The sequence below is a fragment of the Lutra lutra genome, chromosome 4 (assembly GCF_902655055.1).
Source record: "Lutra lutra chromosome 4, mLutLut1.2, whole genome shotgun sequence".
Lineage (NCBI taxonomy): Eukaryota > Metazoa > Chordata > Mammalia > Carnivora > Mustelidae > Lutra > Lutra lutra.
The window spans coordinates 115,525,448-115,544,057 of NC_062281.1; positions in this window are offsets into that span (position 1 = coordinate 115,525,448).

Consider the following 18,610-nt stretch of genomic DNA (forward strand, 5'->3'; position numbering starts at 1 on the left):
CCTTGGGAATGACAGAACCTGAGGCTCCCAGGCGAAAAACTAATGAGTGAATCAAACAAAATGCATGATTACATCCTCTAATGCTTTGATTTGAGGGCAGTTTTTATTAAATCACAGATGAAATTATTGCCCATCCCCAAGCAAGGAGTAGGAAAGAGGAGTGCTTGTCCCCCAAGTAATGCAAAACCAATGCAGTATTTCTTTTCAGTGGGCACTGACTCCTGCTGTAAAGGGTAATGTTAGTTAAAAGTCCCTAGGGTAGGGTGAATAGTCATTCATTTAAAAAGCAAAAATTAGGGGCACCTGCGTGGCTCAGTGGGTTAAGCCTCTGCCTTCGGCTCAGGTCATGATCTCGGGGTCCTGGAATCGAGTCCCGTGTCGGGCTCTCTGCTCAGCGGAGAACCTGCTTCCTCCTCTATCTCTCTCTCTGCCTGCCTCTCTGCCTACTTGTGATCTCTCTCTGTGAAATAAATAAATAAAAAAAAAATCTTAAAAAAATAAAAGCAACCCACATAAAACACGTTAGGCTTGGATGTAGCCACATGCTCATTTGGGTCACAGTGATTTATTTCTTTCAGTTCCAGAGCCCTCTCATACCTCCATTGTATGGGGATGTGTTTATAATTGTTATATACACACATGTGCATAGACATTCAAATACAAATATGAAAAACTCTTTTGAAAGGATAAAGAAACAAATGATTATTTGTAGCCTGTGAGCTCTAAAGCGGTGTTTCACAGAATATTATCCAGGGACAAGCTACATGAGAATTACCTGGAGATGTCTATTAAAATGCAAATTTTTAAGTGGCAGCAGACCCAGTGAATCAAAATTTCTGCCAGGGGTCCTAGTTTGTGCCTAGGTGGGGCCTGAGGAGCATTTTTAGCAAGGAAACCAGCTTATTCTTATGTACATTAAAGTTTGTGAATCACTGTTTTAAATGTGTCTTGGGATCTAACTGTAGCTCTGGCTGATGTGTGCAAATCAGTACACATTTTTTGAGCACTGTATTAACCCTTACAGGTGAAAAAAATTAGGTATTCTGACACAGAATTCAGGCAGCTACAAATGTATACCTCTCAGAAAAGAATTCCTATACCTCAGTGTGGACATTGTTGCTATTGAGTCTGTATATAATCCAGCCATTCCACTTTCAGTTATCACTGCGCAGAGGAAAGGAAGCCACGTGGTATGGATTCCTTATAATGTACTGGCCTGAAAATACCTGGGCAAAGAAATCACATAAAATAATTTCCCAGAGTCAAAATACTGATCTCTACCGCTAAATGCATTGCTATCTCCTTATTTGTTAAGTATCTCCTGCACGCAAAGCCTGTTTAGGAAGATTTTGTGATTTTTATCTTCCAAGGCACAAATTAATAGTACTTTCTTTTAGTAAATTCATACCCAATCTTATTCTGGCACTGGAAATGTGGAAGGGGTAAAATAAAAACTCTGACCTCAGCTTGCCTTGGCGGAAGAGAAACCTGAAATTGCATGAACTATTACTAGGGATTATCTGCAGGTTTTCTAAATGTTCCATTTATGGGTGATAATGAGACATACAGTTATTAATCCATGTTTATATGAATGACTTTCCGATATTTTAAACAGAATTTAGACACTAAAGTAGGCATATCTGAAAAACACTCTTCTAGCAGAAAAGAAACTGTGTGGTTATTTGGTTATATGTTACATATATGTGTAATCAAAATACATGTGCAATCTCACTGAAAGTCTAGGGCAAAAGGTCTAATTAGATGCCATTATTAGTCTCGGTAACTTTACTCAATTTTGTTGAAGCAAAAAACAGAATAGACAAGCACCTAAAACTTCTGTAAATTATAATGGTGAAAACTGATAATTCTGGAGGCCCAACCATAGTAAATGATGGGAGTGAATAATATTGGGAAATAGGAGAGGCAACAAGGGAAGGAGCCATTGCTAGCTGAACAATGTTGAGTGATTGCATTATGCAGTATTTGAATTTATGCTCTATCTCTTAATTATTCCTGTCATTCCATCCATTGTTCTCCTACCTTGCAGGAGAACAGAAATTAATAGCCAGCCTCCTTAAAGAAGGAGATCCTGTCCCTGTGTTCTTTAGTGCCATCTGCATCATCAGTAAAGCAGATGTCTGATAAGGCAGCTATTCTGAGCACAGGGAACAAGAAGGAAGAGCCCCCTCCTCAGCAAAGGCTTTCTCCTGAACGTTCTTGAAACAACTTGCTTTTGCCCTTTCAACTGCCACAATTCCATGAGTTCTGGTTTCCACGCTAAAGCTGACTTAGAGAATCAGATGAATAAGTAGAATCCCTGGTTTAAATTCATTGCGGGGACTGAACCAAAAACGAAGAGGAAATTTCCATTTTGCTTGCCATCCATTCAATACTGCAGAGAAAGAAGAATGTGAAAGCTTTTCTGCAATTCAACCTATCTCCAGGAATATCTAGAGATAAGAATATTTTAAAATTACACAGAACTCAGTTTTCTTTTAACCAATGCCTGCTGAACATAGACACCAGCCTGTGAGAGGGGAGTGATAGGATCACATGAGTATTCTGAAGGGAAATGCCATATTTCAACCTTCTCTGTATTACTTTCAAATGCATCATAGTGGTGGGGAGAACCCTAAGTCTTAGAGATTTATGTTAAAGTACATTCCACTGGTATCAGATCTGAAGAGAATCCTCTGTAGAAATGGTTTTCTGTAAGGCTAGACTAATAAAAAATGAGACAATTGGATGCCATCTTATGGAATAATCTAGTAAGTGCCTGTCTTGTTCCCAGTACACCCATTCATTTCAAAGGAAACCTGAGAGGAGTAGACTCAAAGTCTACATATACATGAAAAGAAAGAGTGTAACCAGCCAGAGTACATTGTATTTCAAGGAAGCTTGAGTTCATCTTGAATATCATTCATTATTCCCTTTGGAATCTGGAGTTCAAGAGCACTAAGTTAATTTAAGAACCAGCAACTCTGATATGTAGCAATTGGGAAAATTGTGTGAGTGTGCATGCGCACACACACACACACACATGCACACTTGCACACATAACATATACACTCAAATGTGTCAAATGCCAAATTAAATTAGATATGGTTAATGTGATCCTTGATTTATTCTTATTTGAGTCATCAATTTATTTCACACCAATATTTCTATCCTTAGTTATTTATTGCTATTATTTGCATCTCTTCAATACTCATTGCTCTTTTCTTTCCATTGAATTGTTTCCTGTATAAACATTGACCTTGCTTTAGCTTTCATGACAGTTTTACCCAGAGACTTGGATGACTTCACCATAATTTTCTCTCTGATCTGGAATGTTTCAGAAAATATGAGTACAGAGCAAAATGTCCATATATGCAGTTGGTTATAACTCCTTAGGTAAGATTATAGACATAGAATTCACACCCAGGTTTCCGTATATGTGCCTCTAAACTTTTGGCATTGGTAGTGAGATCTTTTGCACAGATTATTTAGTTCTAATACCTCCATCAACATTTCCAACTCAGAGGAGTTTCCAGAAATTAGGCTGATTTTGACATCTTTCTGTTCCACCAGTCGAAAATTGTCAGGCTAGGGGCGTCTGGGTGGCTCAGTTTTTAAGCCTCTGCCTTCAGCTCAGGTTATGATCCCAGAGTCCTGGAATCGAGCCCTGCATCGGGCTTCATGCTTGGCGTGAAACCTGCTTCTCCCTCTCCCACTCCCCCTACTTGTGTTCCCTCTCTCACTATCTCTCTGTCAAATAAATAAAATCTTAAAAAAAAAAAAAAAAAGAAAAAAAGAAAATTGTCGGGCTAACCAGATAGGAGAGTGAAATAGAGTCCACAATTCTTCTGTAATTCCTGAATCTTGCAAAATTCTTAAAAACTAAGATCTTAAATAAGTTTGATTCACATCTTATCACTGAAGCCTGATCTTAATTGAGAAGAGGATTTTCATAGTTTTTGTCTATACCACTTAGCATAAATATTCATATGCTTCTCCCCAGAGAATTTGGTAATGCATTTGGTAATAGATGCTATCTCAGAATCTGCTGGGATATTACATAACATAGTGCGCAGTATGATGTAATATAACATAACATGAAAAAAAAAAAACCATTAAATCCTAGACTCATCTGGTCCCACACATTTCAAAGAAGGGGCTGTGAATTTGTAACTACTTTAAATAGAAATTCCACATAAAGAAATTAGACAACTTCCTCTAAACTGCAATACTTCCCCGCAGTGAGTCTGTTATAAAAATAACACACAAAGACAAAGCAATCATGAAAGAGCCACTGATTCATCCACTCCTCAGAACTCATCTCTCTCATGTAGTGTATGTCAGATTTTTCCTCATTTAAGCTGAGAGTTGGTTGGCCGTGATGTGCTGTGGGGTTGGAGAGTTCTGTCTTAGAGCTGTGGAGACTACTTGATCATCACACTTAACAGAGGTGCTACAGATGTTTCGGCAAGAGGGATGGTGAGGCTGCCACTAAGAAGACAAAACTGTAAATGTACACCCCCATCAGAAGGGAGGGCTCAGAAGCAAGTCCTTGGGGAGGGGTGTTGACAGGATTCTTTTCCAGAGCTGTTGCATTTCTATACACTATTATCATGCTAAGAATTACCAGTTGGAGATGACCCACCTTTACAAACAGACCTTCACAGGAAAATCTGCAAAACAAAAACTAAAAACCTGTGAATCATCTGATATTCCTTTCTCCCCCTTCAGTACTCAGCTAATCTTTTTCAATACATTCCCTCTTCCTGCTCTATTCTGTGCGGTTTTCTTCTTCAGCGTTCCTCTGATAGCAAAACTCTATATAAAAGGTTGCTTCTGTAAAACAAAATGGAATCATTTTCCTAGACCCCCTCACCAGCCTCTGTACATTGCCAACAGATGTTTCAGCAAGTCACGTAGCTCCTCAGCACTCAAGCTCCCCGTCCTTCTCAAGCCCCTTGCTTTGCTGTCACTCCTGAAAGCAGTCTGCAGGGCCCCCACTCTAAATGGCTTGCCTTTCCATGTGTACCGCATACTCTCTCACACTGGGTATGTTTGAATGTCCCAGGCTTTCTCCATCCTGAGAAAGATGACTTCACTTGGTGACTTCACTACTCATCCTTGAGATGACTTCACTTGGTGACTCCCTACTCATCCTTCGAGACTCAGCTCCCAGAACTCCCCATCCTTTGTAGAAGATACCGGCACAGTGACTGAGCCACTCTTTTCTGCCCTACAACATCCTAGACATAAGATCATTTATCCCAGACTATTGTACTTAGCATGTCCATCTTCCATTAGCTCTGAACAACTTGAAGATAAGACAGGAATCTTATTTCAGTGACCTTTGTATTCTCAGTGTCAGGTACAGAGCTTGGTTCAGAATGCCAGATCTTTAAGTACTTTTCGAAAAAAATATCAGTCATGAATATCACGCTCAAGGAAAAAACTAATAAGCTTTTCTACCAAAAATCATCTAAGAACTACTAACTGTACCTATGAAAGGCACGAACTTACCTAAAAGACAGAATCAGGCTTTCGTGTTTGGGTGTTAAGCCCTGAGTTACCAGTCTGTCTGTAATTGCTAGATGCAGCATGTGCCAACACCATAGTTTAACAGAAGGTCTTTCGCAGGGAGCCTGCTTGATACGTGAACTAAGGAAATAGCTAATTACACTACACTCTCCTTCCTGCACCCCAGCATCCACTTCCAAATCACAGAGAGGTGAGTTTGTTCTTGGAAATGCCAGTCCCTCTGGACTCTCGTGAAGAGAGCCTCATTTCAGAACATACATCATCATAAGCTGAAAGTACCTTCATAATACTTTATCATTCCTGACCCGCCTTCTATGCTTTCATTGCTTTGGAGTATTCAGATTCCATTCCATTTGATTTTAACGGGAAATACTCGTTTCTATGCGTGTATATCGTGTGCATTACACTAGCATGGCTAGGATTGCCTATATAATTGGGCGAAGGCTTTTCCTCGGGGAAATCCAGTAAAATTATCTTCCATTACATTTCTAAAATACTACTCATTAAAAGCAGAAATAAACTTTTATACTCATGGCTAACAATGCAGAAAAGAGTCTCCACCCTGCAGCTTATCTCAATTTCAGAAAGGAGGAGGTATTTTCCAGATGAGTTGCTGTTTGATTTGATTTTCACCCGCAATTACTATCAAGATCTTTTCCCCCAGCCTGTTTTGTGCTGGTTTTAAGCTTTGTCCTTATCCCCCATTTTCTGAATCAATGTGTTTTCTAAAAACACTGCCCAATTACTGCTCATTTGAAGTTCAGAAATCTCTGCAATTTCCTTTTCTGATGAACTTTCACTATTTATAGTCATGGATGCCAAAAGAGAGAAAGACAGGAAGAAAGAAACCCCACTTCTCCCCAGACTTCTATGTCCTTCTTTCCTGCTGCTGAATTCATTGTTTTGATTCCTTCATGCGCTGGCAAACTTTCAAGCATGCCATATGAGAATTTTAAAAATGAAGCTCTCATTTAGGAGTCACACAGTGGTGATATACACACAGAGCTTCAATTTAAACCATTATTGCATACCATCTTTTTCTTTTTATAATAATCCATTAAATGCTTTCAAGTATGGAGAAGGAATAGCAACCTGTAGATCCAAATGGAACCCAGATGACCTATAAAATACATACTGCCTCCCTGCCTGAGTTGTTAGAGCTCTCATCTCTAATGGATGGCATTGTTATTTCACCATCCAGACAACCACACACATCAATTATACATTCTCCAATGTCATGAATCACTTTTTGAAGGCAACCTGTCTTTTGGTTGTTACATATGTCATTTTTTTTTAACCTCTGAGCAGAACTTGTGTGTGTGTGTGTGTGTGTGTCTGGGTGTGTGTGCATAAAAGATGATGTCCTTGTTTTAAATATACTGATTGATAATTGGGAAATACTTTGGAGGAACATTTAATGTTTATTCTCCCAAGCATAGACTGCACTAATATTTGTTCAGTAATTTTCTATGACAACAATAGCAGCACTCAAGAGTACAATGTATGATAAGATATTTTCTCCCAGAAAAATGCCATTTGCATTGCTTTTTGTATGTGACTTAAGGCTTAGTTTCCCATTTATACACGTATACACATTCATACTCTCTCACACACACACACATGTACTTCCCTATCTACCTTCTTAAATACATTTATTACTTATTTTATTACTCAAGATATGCAGTGTCTTATAAGTAGCACACAATCAAAGACATAACAGTTGTGAACAAGTCACTCCTTCATTTTAAAATCATTTCTCCAAATGGTTTATATTCCAAATGGATGGAATATTGTAGCAAAACATTTAACCTTCATTTGTGGTATAATCACCTAAAGGTTCCAAATCATCTCATTATTCTAAGTCAGCAAGTCATTACAATACCCTTATAGAAATGAAACAAAATGAAAATGAATGAAACTTATAGAAACCATGGGGTATCTGAAACCCCTGGGAAGTCTAACACATAGTACAAGCAGCTGCTTATCAATGCTATTCCTTAAAAAGATTTAGAAAGGAAATTGTGCAGTATTTTTTGTTAATAATTCATATTACTCTAAAAAAAATAGAAAATTCATATTACTCTCAACTAAGATTTGTTGGGTTATTGTGAGTGTGTTGTTTTGTGGTGTTTAGATTGGTTTTTCATATTTGCTTTATCTAAGAGCAAGTGAGTTTAAGACATTTTCTTATTTTTCTCAGTCTCAGGGAATCAAGGATATTTGTTTACCATCTTTCAACACATACTACTATACAACTGCCAGTAATACTATAATTATCTAACTCTTGCCATGCTACAGGCAATGTGCTAAGTCCTTTACAACCATTAGCTCATTCAGTCATCCCCAAAATCCTAGGCATAGCACTCCATTTGACAGATGAAAAGCCAGGCTTAGAAGGCTCAGAACCTTTACAACTTTATAAAGACTGAGTCAGAGCCTTTTTAACTTTTCCCAGTAGGCTATTTCAAATAATAGTTTTAATGTAGAATGTCTAACAATCGGTTAAAATAAATGACTGAGAGTTTACATATACATATATCTTTTTTCTTTTTTTTAAGAGAGGGAGAGAGAGTGTAAGAGGGAGGGTGGGGGAGGGGCAGAGGGAGGACAGAAAGAATCTTAAGCAGACAATGTATATATATTATTTATATATATTTTTTATATTTTTATATTTTTATTTCAGCCAGAGGCTTCCATTGAGGTTAAACAATAACTTTGTTGTTTAACCCTTAAGCTGTCCCTGCTCCCCTTCCCCCAGGGGACTTAAAAACAAGTCCCAGAAACTAGCTCCAGGTGTGGAGCCCAAGAAAAACAAGGCTGTACCCACCTCGAGTCTAGCCCTGACATAAGTACAGCCATCTGGGCAAAGCAAAAGCCGGCACCTTGCACTCTAAGAGTGGGTTAGCAGAAGAATGGCCATCCTGAAGGCCGGGAAGCCATTTTACTGAGCGTCCCTAACCAGCCCACAGGGCACACGTAACTTGAGATAAGAGAAAGTAACTAAAACCTAAGAAACAACTTAATCATATACCACCTGGGCGGTTAAGTGATGGCGCTACAGGGACCAAATGTTGAAGAAAAACAAATAGTTAACTTGCAGAGATCACAATCCTGAAAGACAGGAGTCTCCCTTGGTTTGCAAATGTCCTGGTGATTTACAACAAAAAGGGCTATCTCTTCAATGGCCCAATTTCCAGAGACAAAGGGCTCAGTTCCTCAAGGCCTAAGGTCGCACCATAAAACTGAGGGAGGCTGAGGCAGAAGGAAATGTAAATAAAGTTAAATTTCTTCTAAACCTAAATCTCACTTACCCGCCAGGATGGCTCCAGGGTGGCGCCGGGGTGGCAAAAGATTAAACAAAGTTAAACTGTCAAAGTGGGGCGCAAGATATGTATGTAGCATGAAGAGTGCCTTGAAAATGCTGTATAAACCCTTGGCTTTGAGTGCTCGGGGTCCTTGTGGAAATCCGCTGCGCCGGGCGGATACTTGGACCCCAGCCAACTGGAAATAAACCTCGCTGTGTGACTTGCATTGTCGAGAGTGTTCTCTGTCTAATTGAGGGGTGGTCGACTCCGTACCCTAACACTACTATATATATATATATATATAAAGGTCTCCATTACATATATATATATAAATATATATATATATATGCATATAATATAGATCTTATATTTTATATATTTTCTTCACAAAGCCCAGTGTTTCTCTGAGGTTCCAGTGCCACATGTCCAAGCACTTGTTATACCTCTCCACCTGGATGCCTTACCAACACTTTATGCCCCTAAATGGCCAGTTTCTCTAGACTTTCTTGTTCCCATAAATGGAATAATCATTCATTCAATACACCTATCTCAGTTTTATTCTTTTCTTCCTTCTCCTTATGCATTACAATCTGTAGTTATCCACTTGGTTGTCAAACATCTCCTTGGTTGGAAACGCCTCATAGCTACCTGGCCCTCCTTCTCATCCCTACAACCACAATCCTTGTACACTAACTTTTCATTTAGGACTCTGTATTAACTCCCGTTTAGCCTTCCAGCTTTCTTCATATTCTAAATATCTCCCAATTCCAATATATCATACATCCTGTAGCCAAAATGAACCTTCGGAGATCCACTCTCTTCACATCACTTCTGAGAAATCCTTTATGTTTTTCTACTGTCTACCAAAATACATACTAAGTTCTTCATCCAGGTTTCAGGGTCTTATGTCTACCACATTGCTCTTTTATTCTTCTTATAAGGACACCAGGAGGGGAGCCTGACCCTTATGACCTCATCTAAACTAAATTATCTACCCAAAGCCCCACCTGTCAAGTATCATCACATTAGGGCTTAGGGCTTCAATATATGAATTTAAGGGGGACACATTCAGTTCATAATCTGTGCCCCATTTACATACTTTATCATGCTTAGAATATTCTCCCCCTCCTTCTCCCTATCAAGATTGCCCATTCTTCAAAGCTCAATGAAGCCTCTTCCTCTGTAAAGATTTTTCAGATCTTTCCTAAGCAGTTTTAATATCTTCTTCCTTTGAACTGCCTTTGAACACTGTTTTTCTTAACAGACTCGCCTGCACTTGTAGTATAGCCAGTCATGTACTTATTTAAGTCACCCTCTGGATTTTCAGTACTTTATGGAAAGGAAATGTATTTTAATCATGTTTGTATCCCCTGAAGCACTTAGCACAATGTCTGGTATCAAAAGAGATCTCAAAATGTTTATGAAATTGGATCATAAAAATTGTTAAACCTGGACAGGGACTTGGAAAAAAGCATAACATTATTTCTGGGAAAGAAGAATTATTAGCAAAGTACAATGACATACCATCATTTAAGTATTAAAATTCAAGTAAAATGAACACTATTCATTTTTAAGAAGAGGGCAGGGGGGAGGGATAAGGAAACAAATTTTTGCATTATTAGTTCAGTGTTGGAAGTCATTAGAACCCAGAGAATTTCTTGTTCTTAATAATATGGCAAGAAGGAGAGAAACAAATTGAAGCTACATTGGAAAGTGCTAAGAAGGAGCCAAGGCAAGGGACTTCTTTAGATTGGAGCACTTTTTCTCTTTTCTCTCTTTTTAAAAAAATCTGATTCATCTCATTCCCCTAAATTATGTAGATACTACTTTCTCTTACCCTCCTCTCTAGGTCTGTCCTCTAAGGTATCTGTCCTCTAAGAACTAATAAACACCATGTGCTGTTTTGAGTGTTTCTTTGCAAAATTTTGATTTTATATTTATTTTATTTTATAAATCTTTACATATTCAACTCAACCCAGTGCTTAGCACAGATTAGATGCTTGGCAAATATTTGTGGGTTGAGTTAATTGATTAAGTAAACGGTTTCTACAGTCTGCTCTCTTGTGATCCTGGGTCAGTATATATCATTGAATCTCACTCTCCACATCTGCAAAGTGAAGATCCAGATTGTGAGGAGGCTAAGATTGTGAGGAGGCTCAGTCAAGATAATGCATATAAAATATATGGTACTATTATGATATATACATTATGGAATTTTACTAGTGTGTATAAGTCACCAATTTTTAAATTGTGACACTTTGATTTAGCTCTTACCCCAAATGCTTTGGAAACTGTTCTCCCTACAAATCACTCAGCATTCCACATTATTATCAGGAAGTAAATATAATGCTGAGTCATTTCTCTACCCCATTATCACAGTTAATTAAAAACTGACATGTGAACTTACACTTCTGTGATAAAGACTTAACTATCAAGAGAAATATGCTCTCATCATAAACAGGAAGGCATCAGACAGCAGGAAATACAGGACTGTGATCCTGAGAGAAAGTAAATAAAGTGAGCTCCATAACTACACCAGTTGACCGCCCAGAAGCAGTCTGTAGGCCACAGTACAGAGTGAGGGGACCCACACACAACCTGGCAGTCTTGGTGAGTTGAGAATACAGAATTCATGAATGCTTAGATTGGGTCATTTAGATTGGCAGGTCAGAATATTAGCAAAATGGGAGCTGTACATTGAGGTTTATTCTGGAGAACCACATAGAAATCCCCTCAACCTTTTGCTGAATAAGGATCTGTGCTTTAAGTGGAAACATATACAAGGCTGAGAAAAGAACCACCAGAAGCCAGTACACCAAGATACATCTAGAGTTCACAGAAAACTGGAAATAATTTGTAGTCCTACCAGCCAGAAGAGAGAGACTGGTGAACATGAGGGCACTGTGTAGAGTCCTCAGTGTGATATGGGTTTGAATGTACTGTTTAAAGTATCAAAATGATCCAGATAATCCAAGTACTAGGTATTTCACTGAAAAGAAATAAAAATATACATCCACACAAAGATGCACACTTGAATGGTCACAGCACATTATTCTTAATAACCAAACAATCTGCTGTCCATCAACTGGTGAATGGATGAAATAATTGTGGTATGTCCACACAGAGAAAGAAAGAAAACAAAGGAACTATGGGTACACAATAAAACATGGATGAATCTCAAAAGCATTATGCTAAAAATAAGAAGCTAAACCAAATACTATATACTATATGGTTCCATTTGCATGAATTCTAGAAAAGGCCAAAGTACAATGAAAGAAAACTCAGTCTTTGGTAATGACAAAAGATGAGGAAAGAGGTATTTCAGCATGAGGGAGTTTTTTGGAATGGTGTAAAGGTTCTATCTCATGTGTGGCAGTGGTCATGTGAGTATGTACATTTCTTCAAAATTCATCAAATTGTGCACCTAAATTGATGACATGTATTGTATACAAATAATATCCTAATAAGTTTAATTTTTAAAAACTGACCATATGTCTTTTAAAAAAGCATTCTTTAGGCTATTATTTATGTCTTTAGTCCTCCACAGAATTCATTTTCAAGCTTTAAGTTATGCTTCAGTGTCCAGGGTGCACTGTGTAGCCATCTTTAGTTTCAAGGGAGACTGGGAAAGTGAATAGGAATGGTGGTAGAAAGGGGCAAGGCCAAAGAGAATGGGGAATGGCTACTGAGTTGTCCAATCAAGAGTGTCTGCCACCATCTCACACTAAATTTTGAGTAGAAAACAGAATAATTCTTAATATAATGGGCCTCTCAAATTTGCTCAGAGCAATGTAAATTTAGTGTAAATCAATGCATGATACATTCTAGTTAACTGTATTTTCTGGTTAGCTAGAAAAGTATTTAGAGTTTTATCAAAAATCTTTCTTAGACACCTAGGAGTCATTCCTTCTTTACTAAGTACAACATAGTGAGTGTATTTAAATTTTGTTTTTATTAATACTGAACGTTCCAATGCTGAGATTCAGTACTTTGAGCATAAATCTATAGATGCAGGTAGAGAAGGATGTAGTGAAATATTTCTTAGTTGGGTTCCATAGAATGCTGATCCTGCATAATCGCTTCTCTCTCTTTTCTCTAAATAAGTGTTCCATAATCATGTTTGAATAATATTGCCTATTATAGCCACCTCTATAATGTCATAAAGCATATTATTAAAATTTCTGAAGGATCATACCAAAAAGAATAACCACACACACAAAAAAATCATTGACCCTGTTTAAATACCTGAGTAGAGAAGTTGTTGTTTTTGTAATTTATTTATGTCAACTTCCTAAACTAGAATTCCAATGGGGCATGCTGCTGCTGTTGTGGAAAGGCCCACAAGCAATGGGGCTGACAGAATTGGATTTGAATCCTGACTTGGTGACTTAACAATGACCATATATAAGTTTTAACCTCTTTGATTCTCAGTATTTTCACCTATAGAGTCAGCATTATAACATAAAAGTGTTCTTGTAAGAATGAGAGATCACAGGGTACCTGGGTAGCTCAGTCAGTTAAGTGTCTGCCTTTGACTCAGGTCGTGATCCCGGGATCCTTGGATCAAGTCCCACGTCGGGTTCCCTCCTCAGTGGGGAGTCTGCTTCTCCCTCTCCATCTGATCTGACCCCCTGCCCATGTTCTCATTCAGTCTCTCTCAAATAAATAAATAATCTTTTTTTTTTAAGATTTTATTTATTTATTTGACAGAGAGAAATCACAAGTAAGCAGAGAGGCAGGCAGAGAGAGAGGAGGAAGCAGGCTCCCTGCTGAGCAGAAAGCCCGATGTGGGGCTCGAACCCAGGACCTGGGATCATGACCTGAGCCGAAGGCAGTGGCTTAACCCACTGAGCCACCCAGGCGCCCTCAAATAAATAAATAATCTTAAAAAAAAATAGAGATCATGTCTACAAAGGATCTAACACAATGTCTAAGGAAGGTAAATGCTCTCAGTTTATCACCACCACCACCACCATCATGATCATTATGTAGCTTTCTTTCTAGGACCTCTAGAGCTTGGATTTACTCATTTATTTAATTTTCCCCTAAATAATAGATATAACTTTTTAAGTGAACTTCTGCTCTAAAAGGGGGTTGGGGAAGTCTAGTTAATTGAAGTTCTAGTTTTAGTTGTTTTCTAATTAATCAAAGTCATTATACTTTGAACAGTAGCATCACATTACTCTATCAATAGGGTATCGGACTCTAATCCAGCTATCTAATGTATCTTAGGCTGAAATCAAATTCATAACTTTCATTTAATTGTCTTTTATTCTTATGTGGTTAAGAAGATTCTTAGATATTATTCCCACATCTATCATAAGGACCTGTGGAGATTTCAGGATGGTTGAGCTAATGCGAGGGCTGTAATAATGTATTATGGCTCATCTGGTTCATTATACTTTCGAACATTCTACTCTGTCCACAAGTGTGGGTCTTCTTTCACATTTTTCCAGTGGTAATAAGAACAATAATAATTGATGGCAGCAAAAGTAATAAAAGTAGTCTTAATATTTTATACTATAAAACACTGGTTATTGAAGGTTGTCAAGGCATTTTCTAAATAAATGTTTTCATAAAGCAATAACCAAGCTCTCTGAACCATTATGTAATGCCAGGGAGAAGGTCATATAACTTTCCCATAAAAACTCCTTTTTTTTGCATCAGGTAAAATGTTCCACAGTAATTGTATTGGCTGTCCATCACAGCACCTCAGGGAAGCACGCTGTTAACAGGGTCATTTCTCCTTCACAGTTGAGGATACTGAAGCATAGACACATTAGTGGTAACTTGTCCAAATGAACACCATGAACTAGTGAACCAAATCACTGTGTGACAACGACACCACTCAAAGGCAGGTGCCACACAGCAAATGGCATCGTGAAGGTTAATTTCAGATTAAACTGGGGCAGCATGCACATTGGGTCATCTTGGGAAGATGTGCTAAAATACACAGAGACAAGGTTAGTCATGGTTCATAAAGCTTACCTGAGAGGGTTCTCTGATGTGTTTAGGCATTCAACTTTATTTTCACAAAATAGTTGTGGCAGGAAGACTGTCTTTTATTATCAAAGTGGAAATAGAACCCAATGATTTTTCTTCTTCCTAATAAGTATCAACAGTTTCATCCACTTCAGACTGCCAGACTTAAGTCTACTCTGTTCATAAGGAAAGATTTTCAAAAATTTTTGACTGAAATCATATGAAGTAATAAAGCCTGCTGGTTACATGTTCAAGAGCTATTTCTAGGAGCATAGGTTCACAGCAGCTGGCCTCCCTCAGCTAAAGGAGTTAATTGCAGAGGGCACATGAAGCCTCTCATAGCAGAACCATCTAGAATGTATCAAGATGGAAGAAAGCTCTTTTAAGTCATTGGTTCATAAACTTTTTCAAACACACACTCCTTTGCCCGCCACAAATTCTGATGCACTAAACTCCCTAAATATTGCATAATATTTTAGAATGACCACAGGCTTTATGATGCCCTACACAGACTTCCTAAAGTGCCATGAATCCCAGGCACATGAATCTCCCCTCCCCCCACATCTCTCCCTCATATTCTCTCTCATCCTCTCTTTAACATCATTTCTAGTTTCGGGGTGTCTGGGTGGCTAGTGGGTTAAAGCCTCTGCCTTCGGCTCGGGTCATGATCTCAGGGTCCTGGGATTGAGCCCCGCATCTGGCTCTCTGCTCAGCAGGGAGCCTGCTTCCTCCCTCTCTCTCTGCCTGCCTCTCTGCCTACTTGTGATCTCTGTCTGTCAAATAAATACATAAAATCTTAAAACCAACCAACCAACAAACAAACAAAAACATCATTTCTAGTTTCAAAAAGGAAAACTAGAATCCAGCAAGGATAAATTCTTTCACAATTATTCCACATCAAAGAGATTCTTACCTCTTAGTGTTCCATGTCTCCAGAGTTCTTGCAAGATCTAAGACATAGAGGAGTCAAGATGGCGGAGAAGTAGCAGGCTGAGACTACTTCAGGTAGCGGGAGATCAGCTAAATAGCTTATCTAAAGATTACAAACACCTACAAATCCAACGGGAGATTGAAGAGAAGAAGAACAGCAATTCTAGAAACAGAAAATCAACCACTTTCTGCAAGGTAGGACTGGCGGAGAAGTGAATCCAAAGCGACGGGAAGATAGACCGCGGGGGGAGGGGCCGGCTCCCGGCCAGTGGCGGAGCAACGGAGCAAAATCAGGACTTTTAAAAGTCTGTTCCGCTGAGGGACATCGCTCCAGAGGCTTAACTGGGGTGAAGCCCAGGCGGGGTCAGCGCGGCCTCAGGTCCCGCAGGGTCGCAGAAGGATCGGGGGTGTCTCAGTGTCGCAGAGCTTACCGGTAATAGAATGGGGAAGCTGGTAACAGAGACAGAGCCGAGGAGTGACTCTCAGCTCAGGTTTGCCTTGAACCGGTCGCAGGCTCGGTCAGCTCGGAGAGCGGCCGGAGGCCAGGGTGACGGGAGTCATTGGGCGCTGTTCTCTGAGGGCGCACTGAGGAGTGGGGCCCCGGGCTCTTGGCTCTTCCGGACCGGAGACCGGGAGGCCGCCATCTTTATTCCCGTCCTCCGGAACTCTATGGAAAGCGGAAAGCGCTCAGGGAACAAAAGCTCCCGAAAGCAAACCCAAGCGGATTACTCAGCGCGGCCCGGGTAAGGGCGGTGCAACTCCGCCTGGGGCAAAGACGCTTGAGAATCACTACAACAGGCCCCTCCCCCAGAAGATCAACGGGAAACCCAGCCAGGACCAAGTTCACCTACCAAGGAGAGCAGCGGAATTCCAGAGGAGAAGAAAGCAAAGCACGGAACTCATGGCTTTCTCCCCATGATTTTTTAGCCTTGCAGTTAATTTAATTTTTTTTCTTTTTCAATTTTTTTTTCTTTTTCTCTTCTTCTGCTAAATTTTTTTAACTTTTACCATTTTCTTTTTTTAATGTTTTTTAAATAGTTTATCTAATATATATATTTTTTTCCTCTTTTTATATTTTTTCTTTATCGGCTTTCTTTTTTTTAATAGTTTCTTTTTTTTTTTCTTTCTTTCTGAACCCCTTTTTATCCCCTTTCTCCCGCCTCACAATTCGGGATCTCTTCTGATTTGGCTAAAGCATATTTTCCTGGGGTTGTTGCCACCCTTTTAGTATTTTACTTGCTCCTTCATAAACTCTTATCTGGACAAAATGACAAGGCGGAAAAATTCACAACAAAAAAAAGAACAAGAGGCAGTACCAAAGGCTAGGGACCTAATCAATACAGACATTGGTAATATGTCAGATATAGAGTTCAGAATGACGATTCTCAAGGTTCTAGCCGGGCTTGAAAAAGGCATGGAAGATATTAAAGCAACACTCTCGGGAGATATAAAAGCCCTTTCTGGAGAAATAAGAGAACTAAAATCTAACCAAGTTGAAATCAAAAAAGCTATTAATGAGGTGCAATCAAAAATGGAGGCTCTCACTGCTAGGATAAATGAGGCAGAAGAAAGAATTAGCGATATAGAAGACCAAATGACAGAGAATAAAGAAGCTGAGCAAAAGAGGGACAAACAGCTACTGGACCACGAGGGGAGAATTCGAGAGATAAGTGAAACCATAAGACGAAACAACATTAGAATAATTGGGATTCCAGAAGAAGAGGAAACAGAGAGGGGAGCAGAAGGTATATTGGAGAGAATTATTGGAGAGAATTTCCCCAATATGGCAGAGGGAACAAGCATCAAAATTCAGGAGGTTCAGAGAACCCCCCTCAAAATCAATAAGAATAGATCCACACCCCGTCACCTAATAGTAAAATTGACAAGTCTTAGTGACAAAGAAAAGATCCTGAAAGCAGCCCGGGAAAAGAAGTCTGTAACGTACAATGGTAAAAATATTAGATTGGCAGCAGACTTATCCACAGAGACCTGGCAGGCCAGAAAGAGCTGGCATGATATATTCAGAGTACTAAATGAGAAAAACATGCAGCCAAGAATACTATATCCAGCTAGGCTATCATTGAAAATAGAAGGAGAGATTAAAAGCTTCCAGGACAAGCAAAAACTGAAAGAATTTGCAAATACCAAACCAGCTCTACAGGAAATATTGAAAGGGGTCCTCTAAGCAAAGAGAGACCCTAAAAGTAGTAGATCAGAAAGAAACAGAGACAATATACAATAACAGTCACCTTACAGGCAATACAATGGCACTAAATTCATATCTCTCAATACTTACCCTGAATGTTAATGGGTGAAATGCCCCAATCAAAAACACAGGGTATCAGAATGGATAAAAAAACAAAACCCATCTATATGTTGCCTACAAGAAACTCATCTTACACCCGAAGACACCTCCAGGTTTAAAGTGAGGGGGTGGAAAAGAATTTACCATGCTAATGGACATCAGAAGAAAGCAGGAGTGGCAATCCTTATATCAGATCAATTAGATTTTAAGCCAAAGATTATAATAAGAGATGAGGAAGGACACTATATCATACTCAAAGGAACTGTCCAACAAGAAGATCTAACAATTTTAAATATCTATGTCCCTAACGTGGGAGCAGCCAACTATATAAACCAATTAATAACAAAAATCAAAGAAACACATCGACAAGAATACAATAATAGTAGGGGATTTTAACACTCCCCTCACTGAAATGGACAGATCATCCAAGCAAAAGATCAACAAGGAAATCAAGGCCTTAAATGAAACACTGGACCAGATGGACATCACAGATATATTCAGAACATTTCATCCCAAAGCAACAGAATACACATTCTTCTCTAGTGCACATGGAACA